This window comes from Callospermophilus lateralis, chromosome 13 (genome assembly GCF_048772815.1).
Source record: "Callospermophilus lateralis isolate mCalLat2 chromosome 13, mCalLat2.hap1, whole genome shotgun sequence".
NCBI classification, from domain to species: domain Eukaryota; kingdom Metazoa; phylum Chordata; class Mammalia; order Rodentia; family Sciuridae; genus Callospermophilus; species Callospermophilus lateralis.
Window position 1 is genome coordinate 31,731,897 of NC_135317.1, and position 17,125 is coordinate 31,749,021.

The following is a 17,125-nucleotide window of genomic DNA, read 5'->3' on the forward strand; positions in this document are numbered from 1 at the left end:
GATTTATAAAACTGCATTCACAAGTTACTTTGATAAAAATTAAAAGCAATTCATTTAAAAAAGAAGTGTAGATGTGTTATTCCAGTCACCCAGGATGCCCTGTTTCTGTGTGGGCTTGCATACACATGGGAAAGGAAACAAAGGTTTTGGGAACAAACCTCTTGTGTTTAACTTGTGAAAGAGGATCACAAGACACAGGAAAATGAGAAGAAACAAAAGGATTCAGAGAATAAAAAAAATATAACTAGCAGTTTATGCTTGCCTTGATAATTGAAATAATCACATGACTGTTTAAGAGGTATTCAAGTATAGTTAAGATTATTCAGAGAGTTTATTCTTATTCCATATATCTATGCATATAACAGTAGCATATATATCAATAGATAGCAAGTTATATATTTGTGTATGTTATGTGTATGTTATGTGTATATGTGTATACATATATATAAATGGAGCTTATGGGTATACATGTTGTTTCATGTACATCCCAAAACATTCAAAGTGATTAGTAATATGGTGATTGATGTTGATATTGTTTGTAAATGATCTTGGATTTTGTCTCTGTGCTATTATTGTTATAATCAGAAAAAACAGATTTAAAATGAGCTCTTTTGTGTGCATTTTCTGTTTACTTTGCCTTTTGCATTCATAAAATTATAACTTTTAGAATTGGAAGGGACAGAAGATTGGATTAAGATGGTTAACAGAGCACAGATGCCTGAAAATGACAAAAGAGGTTACATAATATAACTGGAGAACAGGAAGGGATATTCTTGATGGACCAGAAAGAAAAAGGAATTCCTAAATAAGAAAAGGCAGGCAGGACTGGATCAATAGAGGAAGTTGTTTTTTTCAAAAAGCAAAAGGCTATCATTAAAGGAAGAAATCATTCTAGAATGCTCTGAGCCCCCAACCTGAAGCTGGAAGGAGGCAGATTCAGGGAGAAAGAGGGGAGTTGAGAGACAAACTTAGCGTTGACTGGTTTCAAAGTTCATTAGGAGCATCAGATGGGCCAACCTCTGATTTCTCCTTTCCAAGGAGATGTGTCTGACCTCAGGGAGGAGCAATAATATGAGCTTTGGAAGAATGCCTTGGAAACACCCAGAAATAATGGGGACTCCCATATCCAAAAGACTAACTACTGGCATCCCCTCATCTGTCTGTAGGTAGATTCCGCCCCTGCTTGAGAATGCTAGGAAGCACATGAAGCAGAGAGGGTGTCAGGAGACTCCAGCAAGAATATGAGTTCACAGGTAAGAATGGTCAATCATTTGAGGAAAAACCAGTATCCTGATACTTAATAAGTAGAAGTTCTTTTTTTTTCCCCCCCCTGAGGACACAGGGTTAATATCCTCAGACGTGCACGCGTGCGTGCGCACACACACACACACACACACACACACACACACGATATTGCATCCTTGAAACTGAACAGGAAATTTTCTTTCTAGAATAAGAGTATAGGCTTAGAAGAAAAATTATGATGGTCAAAACAAGAATCTACGGGATCTAGTCTGTATCTCCCTTTCTACCGCATTTCTGACTGTCTATGTTGACAAGGAACTCACTACCTTATCAAAAAGTCTACTCTGTTGTTGAAGAGCTCAACTTTAAAAGGTTAACAGTTCTCTCTTATTATTGAACCTTGTCTCCTTGCCCTTAAACCCATTGGTCTTGAACCTACCTCTGGAGTAAAACTAAATCTGCTTACTCTTCTACAAAAAAGCATTTTAAGTCTTTGCAAACAAGAATCTTTGCAAACAAGAGGCCTGCCCGAATGTCTGCTTGACTGCAAGATAAATGGCCAATTCACTCAATTGCTTGTCACTGGCCAGCTTCCAGAGTCTTCATTTGTCTGCTAACCATTCCCTGGGTTCTTTCTAGATTTTCTCCCATATCTAGGATAGAGACTACCTATAACAGGCCTAGAATTACTTATATTTCAGACATTTTTACTCCTTTTCCCCACAATGGTATCATTACTTCCTCTGGTTACTCAATTTCTATTAATAGCATCTAAGTTGACATGAGTGTGATGCTTTCTTTGAAGAACTCCAGGAAATGAGTAAGCAGATCTGTTTCTCTAATGTTAAGTATTAGTTCCATCTGTTTAGTAAATATTTACTGACCGCAAGCATACTCCTGAGACTCTAGTAGGTGCTATTGGGGCTTCTAAGATGTATGAAGCAGTTATGGCCCTGAGGAAGTTTACAGTTCAATAGGAAACTTCAGATACATGTATAAATAACCTCCAATGTAGAAAGTGGTACAGACGGTAAAACAGAATGGATATGGAGCTATGGGGTCAACAGGGGATATTTAATATGAAAGCAGAAATGCTTCCTGATAAACAATATTTCAGAAGTCCAAAGATAGAGTCCTTACTTCTCAGACTCCTTTCTCCAACACTTGTTTGCCCCATTTTCTTTTCCCAATTTCTCCTCAGTTTTAGGGCTGCTTGTGTCCATTTGTCCTCGTGGTTCCCTTGTGGCTTGAGGATGGGCTGAGAGGATTGGCTTTAAGAAACAACTCCACCAGCAGCCCCACTTCTTGGTATTGCCCACCCCTCCTTTTAAAAAATTAAAAGCAAGGACTTGAACATACACTTACGTCCATGTTCACAGCAGCACTATTCACAATAGCTCAGAGGTGGAAGCAATCCAAGCATCCACTGATGAATGGGGAGATAAACAGAACGTGGTTATACACATACAATGGAATATTGTCCTGTGTTAGAAAGGATGGAAATTCTGACATGCGCTACAACAAGGATGAACATTGAAGACAATATGCTGAGTGAAGAAAGCCAGTCTCCAAAGGAAGAATATTATATGATTCTACCTACCTGAGTTACCCAGGTTAGTCAAATCCTTAGAGACACAGTAGAACAAGTGGTTGCCTGGGGATGTGGGACTGAGGGGATGGGGAATTAATGTTTTATGGGCACAGAGTTTCAGTTGAGGAAGATGAAAAAGTTTATGTGGGGAGGGGGCGGGGCAGGGGGGTGCTGGGGATTGAACCCAGGGCCTTGTGCATGCAAGGCAAGCACTCTACCAACTGAGCTATATCCCCAACACAAAGATGAAAAAGTTCTGTGGATAATCGCACAACATGAATTACCTTAATGCCACAGACCTATACTCTTAAAAATGGTTCAATAGTAATTTTATATTATGCATATTTTACCACAATAAAAAAAAAAGAATCATCCCATCCTTGACACTTAGATATTACAGAAGTGCATTCCTCGTCTCTTCTCTTGGCTCTGACCTCAGACTTTACCCATTCTGCTAACTATTGTGTTGGTTTAGAGGTATGCCTAACATTGGTCTCATGGCTGTTGTGACTATGATAAAATATTTGCTGAGGGAAAAACTGTTCCCAGAATAAGGCCTTGTCTTTAAGGGCAAGAGCCAACAAAATTATGCCAGAGTCCTCTGGGGTGAGACTGGAACTTCACTCAGGGTCTCACATCCCCATAAATTTGTATAGAGTAGGCTCAGTAACTAACCAGGAGGCTTGCTTGGCTGTAGTCTGGACTAGACTTGAAACAAAAAAATTCCTGTCCCCATTCCTGTCCCCATCCCTGCGAATCTGCCATTTTTCACAGAAGCTCAGTTTGAAGGAGACACTTTCCAGTATTTCTCCCTCCATCCCTAAGAGAGAATCTTAAACTCATGGTGAGCAGCCTTGGGCCTTCCTTAGTGTTGAAGTTTTCAGGTTGGTGAATGAGCCAACAGATTTGAGGAAACTGAATTAATTCTGTCATAAAGAGCACTCTATTAATTTATTTTGACAAGGGTTGCTTAATTTGAATTATTTATGATGCTTGATAGTCCACTGGATACTGTCCACAACTCATTCAATAGGAGGCAATCCACAGAGTAACCTTAGAGTTTGGCCTCCCTCTCAAATGTCAAATCCTTCTTACAAGGAAGGATGAGTCTTCATAAGATAGAGAGTTATTCATTCATTCAGTAAATATTTGTTGATATTGATATGACAATTATATGGGTGTATGATAATAATAGGTATAATATTAAATAGGTGTGTAATTCCTGAGGTGAAAATTGACTAGTTATAGGTCCATAAATATTCTGCTTTTATAAGAAGACTAGCCTACCACAATCTTATAGACCCCCAAAGCAATTATATCTCTTGGGTATTTAGGAAAGCCCCTAGTGCTAAGACTCCAATGTAATGTACTAAATTATGTCCCCCAACCCCAAATTCTTATGTTGAAGTACTAACCCCTAATACTTCAGAATGTGACTCTGTTTGGAGATAGGGTTATTAAAGAGGTAATTAAGGGCTAGAGTCCTTTGGGGCTGCGATACAAAATACCATTGACTAGATGGCTTATAATCAACAGAATTTAGTTCTCATCCTTCTAGTGGCTGGGAAGTCCCGGGTGAAGGTGCTGGCAGACTCAGGATCTGATGAGAACTCACTTCCTAATTTATACACGGCATCTTCTTGCTGTGCCTTCACATGGCAAAAGGAGGGCTGTCTTGGGTCTCTTTCATAAAGACACTAATATTTATGAGTTCTTTGTCCTCATGACTTAATCACCTCCTGTAGTAGTACAGTTTTTTTACTATAATGAAACACCCGAGGTTAAAAGGCGGGGGCGGGGGGGGGGGGGGTGGTTCAAGCCAGGCATAATGGCACACACTCAGAATCTCAGCAGCTTGGGAGGCCAAGATAGGAAGATTGCAAGTTCAAAGCCAGCCTCAACAACTTGGTGAGGCCTTAAGCAACTTAGTGAGATCCTGTCTCAAAATAAAAAATAAAAAAGATTTGGGAATATGGCTCAGTAATTAAGCACCCCAGTGTTCAATTCCCTGGTACCAAAAAATAAAATAAAAAATAAAAAAGGAGATTCATTTGGCTCACAGTTCTGGAGATTTGAGGGCATGGCGCCAGAGCTGGCTGAGCTCTGAGAAGGACCTGATGGCAGATGGAATCACAGTGGTGAGAGCACATGTAAGAGGGAGAAATCACATCACAAAATAGGAAGCCAAGATAGGGGGAGACGGGTTTGCTCTTTTGTAACAACCCTCTCATGAGAACTAATTCAAGGCCCCACAAGAACTGCATCCTAAGGGCAGCACCCCAGTGATCTAAGGGCCTGTGGCTTAGCTCCATTCCTTCCTAGTATTCCCACACTGAAGACCAAGTTTCTACCATGTGATCCCTTGGGAGGCTTCACCTCCTAATACCATCCCACTGAGGGTTAGGATTAGCCCTAGCAAACGAATATACTCTGCCATTGCTCAGCCCACTTCTTGTCCAATTAATAATCCCATTCCCTTTGGTGACATTTTGAGAACGAAATCACATCCAAGACATTAGGACTGAACTGTTTGGATTCATGAGGGAACCAAAGAAACACATAGCTAACAAATTTTCTTAGCAACACAGTGTGCTTTGGGAAAGAAAAGAAATATGGTGAAGAGGGGGTGGATGCACCATGTTGCAGCTCAGCAAGCTGTTGAGCTACTCAGAAAGCATATTTGTTATTCCTCACATTTCCTTCCAGTGTAGGAAGGCTCCCTGGAGCTGGCATTGCCGCATTAATGCGCAACACCCAGGCAACTATTTACCACAGTCGCCAGCAGTTGACTCAAATGATTCCATCTTTAAACTAAGAACCTCACCTAGATTATAACTTTCATAGACATGAAAATTCCTTAACTCTAATCCCCAGAGAAGGGAGATACCCTCAGCAGTCAGAGAGGGTAAGTGGTGAGCTCTTTACCTTTGCACTCCTACAGGTTTCCCTTGGACTTCTCTCTTCACCACCAACCCCAACACACCTCACCAGAGCCATGAGTGGCGATGCCTAGCAAGGTTCACTTCTGCTTCTTCAAGGACATTCCAGATTCGCAGCCAAATAAACTCATTGGCTCAATGTTTCTGGTCCTATAGTTTCTATCGATTGCTAAATTTCTTGCCAGGATTTTAAACTATTTTCTCAACGTTCCCCTGGAATTCCATTTATTTATTTATTTATTTATTTATTTTGGGTACTGGGGATTGAATCCAGGGGAACTTACCACTGAGCCACATCCCCAGCCCATGCTGAATTGCTGAGGCTGACTTTGAACTTATGATTCTCCTGCCTCAGCCTCCCAAACTGCTGGGATTACAGGTGTGTGCCACCACGCCCATGCCCAGATTCATCTGGAATGTCTTGATCCCTGTTCTCAGTGTGCTTTTTTTTTTTTTTTTCAGTTGTCAATGCACCTTCATTTTATTTATTTATATGTGGTGCTGAGGATTGAACCCAGTGCCTCATACATACTAGGCAAGCACTCTACCATTGAGCCACAACCCCAGCCCCCCTGCAGTGAGCTTCTTAATTCGTTACCACACCTCTATTCCCAGTTTGTCCAGGACAGTGCCTGGCTTAGGTTTCTGCAATTCATCTGGGTAACTTCATCCTGTTCTAACCTACTCACCTGAACTTGCCTCTTAAATTGTCCTAGCTGAAGATTCTGGGCCTGTCCCTGACCTCCTAGCCTAATACTGATACTAATTTTTCAGATCTAGTAAGAAGTCCTCAGGTTAAGCAAACTATTTGCACAAGTCACCTTTTTATTATCCAAAGTCTGGCCAACATTTAAATAACTTTGCTTTCTTCTCATCTTGTAGAAAAAATATTTGTGTTCACTTCAGCGTTAAAAAACTATTCCAATATCTATTGAAAATTGGGCAAAACAATTGCCCTATGTTTTCTTCCATCAGTATTACTGGTAGCAAATCCACCTGGCAAACCAAAGAACCCTATCGGCTCTCACATTGGAATATATGTTAGATACATCAGAAACATTATCATTTGCAAAATATGAAGTCAGACTTAAAATGCAGTTTCCATCCACTGTGAGTTATCATTACAATCACTCTTTTCTATTTTATGACTATTTTTTTTTTTTTTTTTGAGACAGATTCCAGGCTGACCTGAAATTCCTCAAACATCCTCCTGCCCCAGCCTCCCAAGAAGCTGGGACTACAGGTACACAAAATCATGTTCCCAGAACCCTTTTCTCTTCTAAGGATTCATCATCTAAGCCAACTCAACCACCTTACTTTGCATGTACCCAAACCACTTACTGGTTCTGAGACCAGATAACAAGTTTATTGGGGTCATCTTGCACCTGTTGTCTCCCTCCTCATCGAATTAGCCACATTCATGCTGCATCTCCTAGAATTCTGGGATGCCTTTCTTACTCTCCCACTTCTCTCTGTACTTTTCTTATCGTACTGCTTCTGCCCACTCAAAATCACAGCACTGTGTGTGCAGAGCTGTTTATGCCCAAGGCTGTGCAGTGTTTGCTGGGAGTAGAGTGGACTCCGCTGCACATAGTACTGCCCTAAGGAATACTAATTGCCTTGCTGATAAATTGAAGTGGGGTGGAGGGAGCCTCAGGGACAATACCAGATCCATTTTAGAACAAAACACTGGAAGCACATCTGCAGAAATGTCAGTAACAAAACACATCCTTTTCTTTTGTACAAATTATTTCTTCCTTAGGTTTCATCCTTTCTCTTCTCTTAGGCCATTCCAGAATCATCCCTTTCAAAATCTGAACAGACAGACCCAGCCAAAAAAAAAAAAAAACAGGGCTCAGAATCAGGGTCTCTGCTATTTTGTCAAGTTCACGATTAGCTGAAAAAGCCCTGCCTTTCTGGTCTTGCCTCCCCCCATCACGAAGCACCATTTTCCCAAGTCATTCTTCTAATACGTCACCATTCACCAATCAGAAAGCTCAGTGGGGTGATATTTAATTCATGTCTGTCAATCACAACACAAAGAAAAGGCCTTCAGCTGGCCACCGAGAGAATCCTCTGCTGACCGAACAAAGAGTCCGCGGGGATCTCTGGTCCCAGCCACGTTCCCAGAAGTAGGCTCTTCACGGCTACCAGGCCCTTGCATGGTTTCAAAATAACTGTGGCTTTGGGAGCCCCAAGGCAGATGAAAGAGATTAAATCAGCAGAGCATCTCTGCGACATAGGAGAGAATAAGATTGGGACTCTTGTGTTTGAGCTCCTCAGTCGCAGATCAGTATGTCCTTGGCATTAGACTTCTGTGTCACATCCAAATATTTTAATTTTCGAGTCAACTGCTGTGGCCTCCCGACTGGTGGTTGTATTAGCTTCATGATTTTTAAACGGACATATCAGTAAAACCAAGTCGTTTGATAAGATCTAGAGTATAAAAATTGTAAAAGCTTCACTTCCATGACCAGCATTGATCTTTGGAAGTTGGAGGGATATGAATAATAAATAAATGAAATGAAACACTTCCATGGCAATTGTCGGTAACACAAACACAGGATTCAAAAGCAGCAGCTGGGTAACAAAGGAACAGTTCCTCAAGTTCAAGGATTTTTTTTTTTTTTTTTTTTTAATCAGTCACTGGGAAGTACAGCATGCTTTCTCTGCTCCCAGCTCCTCCTGTATATGTAATGGAACCAAAATGCTTCTGATTGTTGACACTGTGTATGGAGACCGGGAGCTGATGTTTCTCCATGGTGCAAAACCTATCTCCACATTTCTTTCTACCCCAGAAATTCTTTCCATTTATTTTACACTTTTTCTTACAAAACATTTTCATATTTACTCACTCTGTTTTCTAGCCTTTTTCCTGGGCCCTTTTTACAAATGGAAAAACTAAGGGTGGATGGTATAGAAATTAATGAGGGGGCAGGGGGTCTGGGAGTGGAAGGAACTAAAACCAAAGTAATTGGGTTGAGGATAGGAAAGACCTGGTTTTGCACCTCACCCCTTCCAGTTTCTAGCTGTCTGACTGACAAGAGCTTAACCATTTTGATCTTTAGTTTTCTTTCCCACAAAGTGGAAATAACGTCTACCACACAGTATTCTTGCTTCAATTAGATTACACAGGTGAGGGTTCCTAGCACTTAGTGGGCTTTTTTCTTTTTTCAGCCAGGAGAAGGTTTATAGCAGAGCTGGAATATCTGTCCCTGTCCCACGAGGGACAGGTTACTACTGTCACAGGTCTTGTGGCATTATCCCTAGGCTACAGGGTCTTTGGGTTCCCTTCTTGCCCCATTATCAATAGCAACCTTTCCAGAAGTTTCCCTCTCTTTTTATTTGCTTTTCCTCTATGGAAAAGTACGGCAAGAAATTTTTCAGGAAGAGATTAATTAACCCTTTAGACTCAGGCAGGGCCTTTATTGCCCTAAATGTTCCTATCACCCTAAATTATTTAAATTTCAAGCAGCTGTAGTTCTAGCTATTTGGCAGGCTGATGCAGGAGGATCACTTTAATCCAGAAGTTCAAGGCCAACCTGGGCACCATAGCAACTTGTCTCTTAAAAAAAAAAAGGGGGGGGGGGGACAAGCAAGCAATATTTGGACTGGGGGTATAGCTCAGTGGTTGGATTCAATTCCCAGCAGCCCCCTCCAAAAAGGTAGTACCTGCCTTATAAAGGGGGAAGAGATAATGATGAAATTTAAAAATGCAAGTTAGGCTGGGCTGTAGCCCAGTGGTAAAGTGCTTGCCTACTATGCACAAGGAATTGTATTGCAAAATAAAAAATAAATAAATAAAATAAAGCAAGTTAGCATCCTTAGCTTTTTCTCTAGGCTTGGTCTTTGAACTTGAAGATTCATTTGGATTTTTTTAAAAAACTTTTTAACCTCAGTTGTAAAAAAGGTGTTTGAATGGGAGTTTTTATTCTTTTTTATTCATTTTTATTCTTCATGTAGTCTCCACTTTTAATTACTATAATACAGGAATAATAATACCTCATATATAAGTTTTTATAAGGCCTAAATACCATTACATTTATATATGTATAATAAGTTATATACATTTATTATATGTATAAATATGTAATATATGTATATATTCATATACATATATTAGGTATAAATCTTAATCCAGAAATTCAGGTGTAAAAATGTCATATATTTATAATTTTTTTAAAAATCACATATTCTCTGACCCATAATCCAGGTTACCAGGAAATCTAACTTGGGGCATCTACACCCATATCCCAGGATAAAATTCCAGAGCCATCCCTTGGACTGGGGGGAAATCCAGGACCTCCTGTGCACGCCCAAATTCACAGATGTTCTATCTCATACAACATCACACAGTATTTGCATATAACCTCATACATCCTCCCACATACTTCAAATCATCTCTAAGATAACTTATGATACCTAATAAAATATCACTGCTGTGTAAATAATTGTAATGCTATGTTGTTTGGGGAATGATGACAAGAAAAATCTGTGCATGGTGGAATACACAATTAAAGAACCCAAGGATACAGAGGGCCTTGTATCTAGAGTATACTAGAGTATAGCTGGGGATGGAGGGAGAGGGATTCTTGTCTTTTTTGAGATGTCTATTGCTCTGGCTTGCATGAGCCTTTCAGTCAGTCCTGCCATGCTTGGGATAATGAGGCTGGGAAGTCCATTGCCTCTGGTCTCCTCCTTTCCTGAAGTCTTGCCCCTAGTCGGCCTTGATTTCTCCAGAGGGTCTCCTGTATCCTCCAAGGCCACCATGCTAAGGAGCTGTTTGTATCTCACCTCGTCGGCCATGATCTCTCACACTTGATTGTTTGCTTTTTCTGTCCTCTAGCCTGGAATATCTTCCCATGCCTTCCTTCCAAACAAATCCACTTGTTATTCATTCTTGAGAAATTAACTTGTCACCTCATTCAACCAGCCTTCTTTTATGCTGCCTCCTGACCAGGTTAGCTCCTCCTTCTCCTAGCCACCTACATAGCTCATAAGTACAGTGCAACTGATGTCATCTTATTGTAATGGCCAGGGTGTGACTCTTTCCACTACTCATCTGAAAGCAATCTGAGTTTCATCCTCATGACCCCAGCTGCTGCCTGACATATGACAAGTGCCCAGTGGAGGCTTCTTATGTAAATAATAATAATAATAATAATAATAATAATAATAATAATAATAATAATTCTTAGTTGTAGATGGACATAAGGCCTTTTATTTATTTATTTATTATTATCGAACCCAGTGCCTCACATGTGCTAGGTAATTGCTCTACCACTGAGCTTCAGCCCCACCCCGTTATGTAAATTCTTAACAGCATCCTTTCCCCTTAAGCCTTCTCTCTTGATGACCCTTGCCCTCTACACTTGAATTCATGGCAGTGATGTACACATTTAAGCTATTTGGGTATTCATGTGACCCCCCCCCCCAGGTTGCCACAGATTTGCATGAATTATATGTTCCCTCTTCTAACCTCCTAGTTTTGATACAGGAAGGGATCTTAGTCGTTAGTCAGTCCAACTTCCCAGGTAACATAGAACTCACCTTAGATGGTCACTGAGTCTCCATTTAAATACTTCCTAAGGCTTTTATGATAGGTGAATTGCATGGCAGCGTCATGGAAAACATTAGCATGTGGGTAAACATTTCCAAGAACACACTGTGGCATGCAGGACTTACTTGCTTCACTCTGTTGAAAAGGACACGCAGTCTGGAACAGATAGATGTCGAGAGAAAAGGGACTTTCTGGTTTTGATGGAGCTTATTTTTCTTTCAGATTAAAGTCCAGGCAAAAAGGAGACTTGACTGCCCTAATCTTGTGGGCTGTGTCCTCTAATTTGGTGCTGGCTGAAATTCTACAGGTACCATGTCTGGAGCCCTCTGCTCAGTCTTCCAGGAGCTTTTGTGATCTCCACTGCGAGTTTTGGACTCTAATAGTTTTTGGAGAAGAAAAAAAAAAAAAAAAAGAGTGAAGGACAGTGGTTCTTTGTGTCTCTCAAAGGAAGCACTGTTTTCCCGAACTGGCACAACCCACAGACAACGTGCTGCCCTTCATGTGAGATTGTTTTACTGACCCAACACATGGACTGCACCGTGCCAGCCTTCACACAGAAGGGAAATGCTGGTGTCTCTTGCAATATGAGGACAAGTTACAGAGCAGCAAATGGAGATAACCCTCTGAAGGTGACTGTCAACAATTCAAAGCCTCCTCTTCCATCTCTGTGATAAGGAGAGTGCTTCCTGTCATGAGATTGTTTATGACCCCTCTGGCCTTAGGTTTAGAAGAAGTGAAATTTCTGAGGACATGTCTCACATTCCCCTATTTAGACTCATTATCCAAAGTTGAAAGTCAATGACATTTTTTTATTAATCAGTTAAACATGCTAGCAGAATACTCTTCAATTCATTGTACACGATTTTTCACTTCACTGGTTGTACACAAAGTAGAGTCATACCATTCATATCTTCATATGTGTACCAAAGATAATAATGTCCATCTCATTCCATCGTCTTTATTACCCCCATACCCCCTCCCCTCATCTCTCTCCCCTTTGCCCAATCCAAAGTCCCTCCACTCATCCCATGCCCCACCAACACCATCACGGGTTAGCATCTGCTTATCAGAGAAAACATTCGGCCTTTGTTTTTTTTCGGATTGGCTTACTTCACTTGAAAGTCGATGACATTTTAATCTTTGGAGACAACTATTTGTTGGGGCTATCTGAACTACCAGAGTGATTATGTATCATCTATTCATTGATGTTAGCAAACACTTGTTGAGGACCAACTGTATGCTACCCACTGTTTCTGGTGCTAAGGATAAATGAACAGACAGTCACCATGCACTGGGATAAGTGACAAAGTGGCATTGGGTGCTCTGGGAGCCAGAGGAAGGACTCATGCAACATAACCAGGTGGAGTCAGGGAAGGTTTCATGTTATGGGTGGTGACTGAGATATTATGGTGGATCAATGGGAAAGAACATTCAGTGAACTGAAATTAATTTTGAACAGCTAAAGTGTGGGGTATATAGTGAAAGGCGATATTGATGAAAATATAGAAAGATTTGCAAATGAGCCTTTGGGTACCTTTTGGATTTTATCCTAAATGTAATTGGAAACTTTTGAAAGATTGGTGCTGAATGGTGACACGAACACACAGGCCGTAAGTCAGGACAGTAAAACAATTCTACAAGCAAGGAAACAATGCTGCCACAAAATACAAACTACAGAACCCTGAAACTTGTCCTGTGTCCTTTGGGATAGGGAGAGCTGATGTTGTACTCTGTATTTCTAAAACCCTGCTTAATAGATACATGGTAGGTACTCGAAACGTTTGTTGAATGAATCAATGAATGGTTCTGCCCTCTGGAGAAGATGGCACAAATATAATACCTGTTTTACAGGATCTCATATTAGAGGAAAGTATTAGCCTCATCCTTGAACACCACTATTATTTTACACTTATGTTTTCAGGCTCTGCATCCTTGAAGCCTTCAACTATTCTTCATGGAATATGGTTCCTTCCCCATTTCCTTATTGAATTGACTTTCATTTGCTTTCACCCCTCTTATTAAAATACAGTCCTCAGAAATAAACCTAAATCTTCAAATCAGTTCTGGTCAGAGAAGCTTCTCAGGACTCTTCATATGGTTGCTTTTTCACCTCTGTTTAACCCAATTATTTTGGCAAACATTCAACACTTATGACTCATATTGTGCTATTAGTAGATTAATGTCCTGAAATACTTCTATATATTCTACTTTTGACCCATATCTCCTTCCACAAAAATAAAATACATCTAAAATATTTCCTCTATTTGGTATATAGGGTTTATATCTTTTTGGGGGGCTACTGTTTGACTAAACTCAGGGGCACTTGGCCACTGAGCCACATCCCCAGCCCTATTTTGTATTTTTTTATTTAGAGACAGAGTCTCACTGAGTTGCTTAGCGCCTCACCATTGCAGCAGCTGGCTTTGAACTCATGATTCTCCTGTCTCAGCCTCCCAAGCTGCTGAGATTACAGGCATGCACCAATGCACCTGGCTGGATTTATATCTTTTAGACACAATGATAGGGTTATACATTTAAGCTCTTTAAAGCTCTAACTTGTTTTCTTGGGCTCACTATCGCAGCCTAGTAAGGCCATATTAGCTTCCACCCTGTCATCTGCTGACAGGGTCAGTTGTTCAATCAAGGTCCCAGTTCAGCGCCCGATAGGAATATTTAACAGGTTCTATCCCTGTGTTCTACCAACTAGAAACATCCTTAAGGGCAGTGCTTTTCAAACTACAGTGGTGATCCTTTAATGGGTCATGAAACAATTTCATGGATTGAAATTGGCATTAAAAAAAAAAAAGCAGAGAATAGAATAGGGTACATCAGAGTTGACTGCGTGTAGCAAATGCAAATTGTATTTTGTGAAACTTTTTAGTCATAACACCCATTACTAAGATCTATGTAGCCCAATCACAGAAAGATATAAATAATATCATCACATGAATTACATAATTAATTTGGAGAAGGAACACTTCACTACTTCTTTAAAACATATCAAATAGATTAATATAGAAATGAATGGAGAGCCCCCATCGTCACACTTATAATTCTTGACTTTTTAAAACCCAACTTCCATTGTTCAACCACCAGACATTTTCCATTAAGAAGTAGTTTCAAAACTTTGATCTAGGATACTCTAGTGTCTAGGGGTCTCTGGGCTTCTAATCCCAATTCTAGAATTCAGTTTTATACACTCCATTTTCATATGCTATGATGCTGCAAAAGATTTTATTTGGGAGTCCAATGGATGAGAGAGATTTTTCTCTGACTTAACTGCAAAACAAAACAATAAAAAAACACAAGAGATTGAAATCTACTAACAAAGATCACGCTTTCTAATAAAACTGATTCAAAATTGTCTGTGACTTGCTAAAACCATATTATGTTAAGATTATTTCTCATGATCATTTGTGTTTCCTTCTGTTTGACCTAAGCAATACTTTTTTTTAAAATTCACTAATATTAACATATTGATTAGCAACAAATTTTAAAAGTTCCTTTTACAGTCCCCCAAAACCTTCCAGTTGTTGTTATTAATGATTTCTGTGGATTTCTTTATATGTAATGGTCCCTGGTTTATAACTAGTTTTTCTTTTGTCAAATGTGATGTGGTGGTCATTAAAGCTTGTTCACAGATATTCCAATCTACATTTCTCCAGGAATATGGTAGAATTGACTTTGATATTTTGAGGTTGATCATGGCCAAGTGACTTGCTTTGGCCAATGAATTAGAACTGAAGGTGACATGTGACTCTTCTGCAAGGAGGCATTTCATTGCCAGTGCTAAGGATTGCAGTGTTCCCTTCCACCTCCCATGTTGATTAGAGAAAGGCCAGTGACAAAGACAGACATCCTCCTTGCAGGACCATGCTGGACATGAAGCATAGTAAAAAATAAGCCTTCTTGTCTTAAGCACCCGAGATTTGGAATGTTTCTGTAGCAAAAACATAAACTAGACCATCCTAATATGTGGCTTATCATACACTTATTTTTTTTATACTTTAAGTCACAGTTACTTTTTGTTTTAATTTGTGTCCTTGTTTCTATAGCGATAAATCTTGATTGTTCTTCCTATGGCTTCATACTACTCATTGAGCTGTAATAATCCTCTCTTCTGACTTTCCAGTAGGGTTTTTATTTTTTTATTTTTCCTGTGAAATAGTCACATTACAAGAATCTCTCTTGAATGACTATCAATAATGGGGTAGTTGGAAGTCATGCTTTTTTCATTATATTTGGCAAAGAAAAAATATACTTCTTCTCAGAGGCTCTCCACCCTTCAGCTGTAACTCATTACTGTCTACCTAAATGTGCTAGACTGGCCAGAAAGCAAATGTTTCCCATTACAAATGACATTTATCAGCTAGTCTCAGGAATAGGTTTCTTTCAAAATTGATCTAATTTGGAAGTAACAGTTATGACTCACTACTGGATCTCTCAGTGCTTTCAAAGTGAAGAAGTACAATGAATGATATGATTAACCTTGACCCACTGCATCTTTTTTATGTATATATCAAACGTAACATTTATTTCTCCAATAAGATACTAGTTTTGACTACCAGTATCAGAGTACTTTCCTGAATATGTCTGACAGTTCTTTCTTGTTTGCAGTAATACTTTGCATTTTGAGGTTTTTCATAGAACATATCATTTATATTCTTCAAGGTTGTGATTTTATTTTGCACTGTTGTCCATAAATTCAATTATACTGTTAAAAATTTGGGTGTAAACACCATGCACTCTTTAAAGTTGATTGAAATAGAGAAAGCCCACAACTTCCACGTAGGTTTTGTTCTAAAAATTTATGTTCTGCTTTTTAGAGCTTGGGTGACATATCCTGGAAATAATTCTGAAATTCATCATTGATTCCCATTCTAGCCACCAAAAGTCACATTATGCCCGAAAGCAGTTTTAATGCACATTTTTGGTGAGTTATGTTAAAAGTATAATTATCATTTATAACAACATTTAAAAAAAAAAAGGCACACATTGATTTGGAGAAAATGTTAACTACCAAACTGTTTAATGAAAAGGGAAGAAATGAGGCAGCCCTACAAAGATGTTCTCTTTCATACAGCCACGGAAACAACAGACTGCTGATAATCGGTTTTTAAAGAGTGTGGAAATACTCTTCAGTGAGTTGAGTCTCTTAAAACATCTGGTATGGCTTCGAATGGATCATAAGAACAAAAAGTTCTTGTAGGACAGATACTTTTAATTTTAAACTTACTTTCATGCAGTAGCTTAAAAGATACTTGAAATAGATTCATGTTGAAGCAACCTAAAGCGAAATTAACTCAAATGGGATCTGGCCTTCTTCCAATTTTCCAGTTGTAAAGTACCAATTACAACCTAATAGGAATAGCTGTCTAATAATCATTTGGGTGGGGCCGGGGGGTGGGTACTGGGGATTGATCTCAGGAGCACTCAACCACTGAGCCACATCCCCAGGCCAATTTTGTATTTTATTTATAGACAGAGTCTCACTGAGTTGCTTAGCGCCTTGCTTTTACTGAGGCTGGCTTTGAACAGGTGATCCTCCTGCCTCAGCCTCCCGAGCCTCTAGTATCACAGGTGTGCGCCACCATGCCCAGCCAATAATCATTTTTAATGAGATGATGTAGTGACAAAACCCACACTCCAACAAGTCCATACCTCTAGTGTCACGTGAAAAAGGAATGAGATGATTTTGAATCTTCTACATGCATATATGTGGAATAAAAAGCATCCATTTACTTAGTGATAAATTGTATATTTGTGGTGTCCTGCCTCCCTGAACCAGTG

General features: G+C 39.6%; 1 non-coding gene across 1 annotated transcript; it reads right to left on the reverse strand.

The window, feature by feature from the left end:
• Nucleotides 1–2,999: 2,999 nt before the first annotated feature.
• Trnaa-ugc (transfer RNA alanine (anticodon UGC)) lies at nucleotides 3,000–3,072 on the reverse strand. Its single transcript has one exon. It is a non-coding gene; the product is annotated as a tRNA-Ala (tRNA).
• Nucleotides 3,073–17,125: the final 14,053 nt, after the last annotated feature.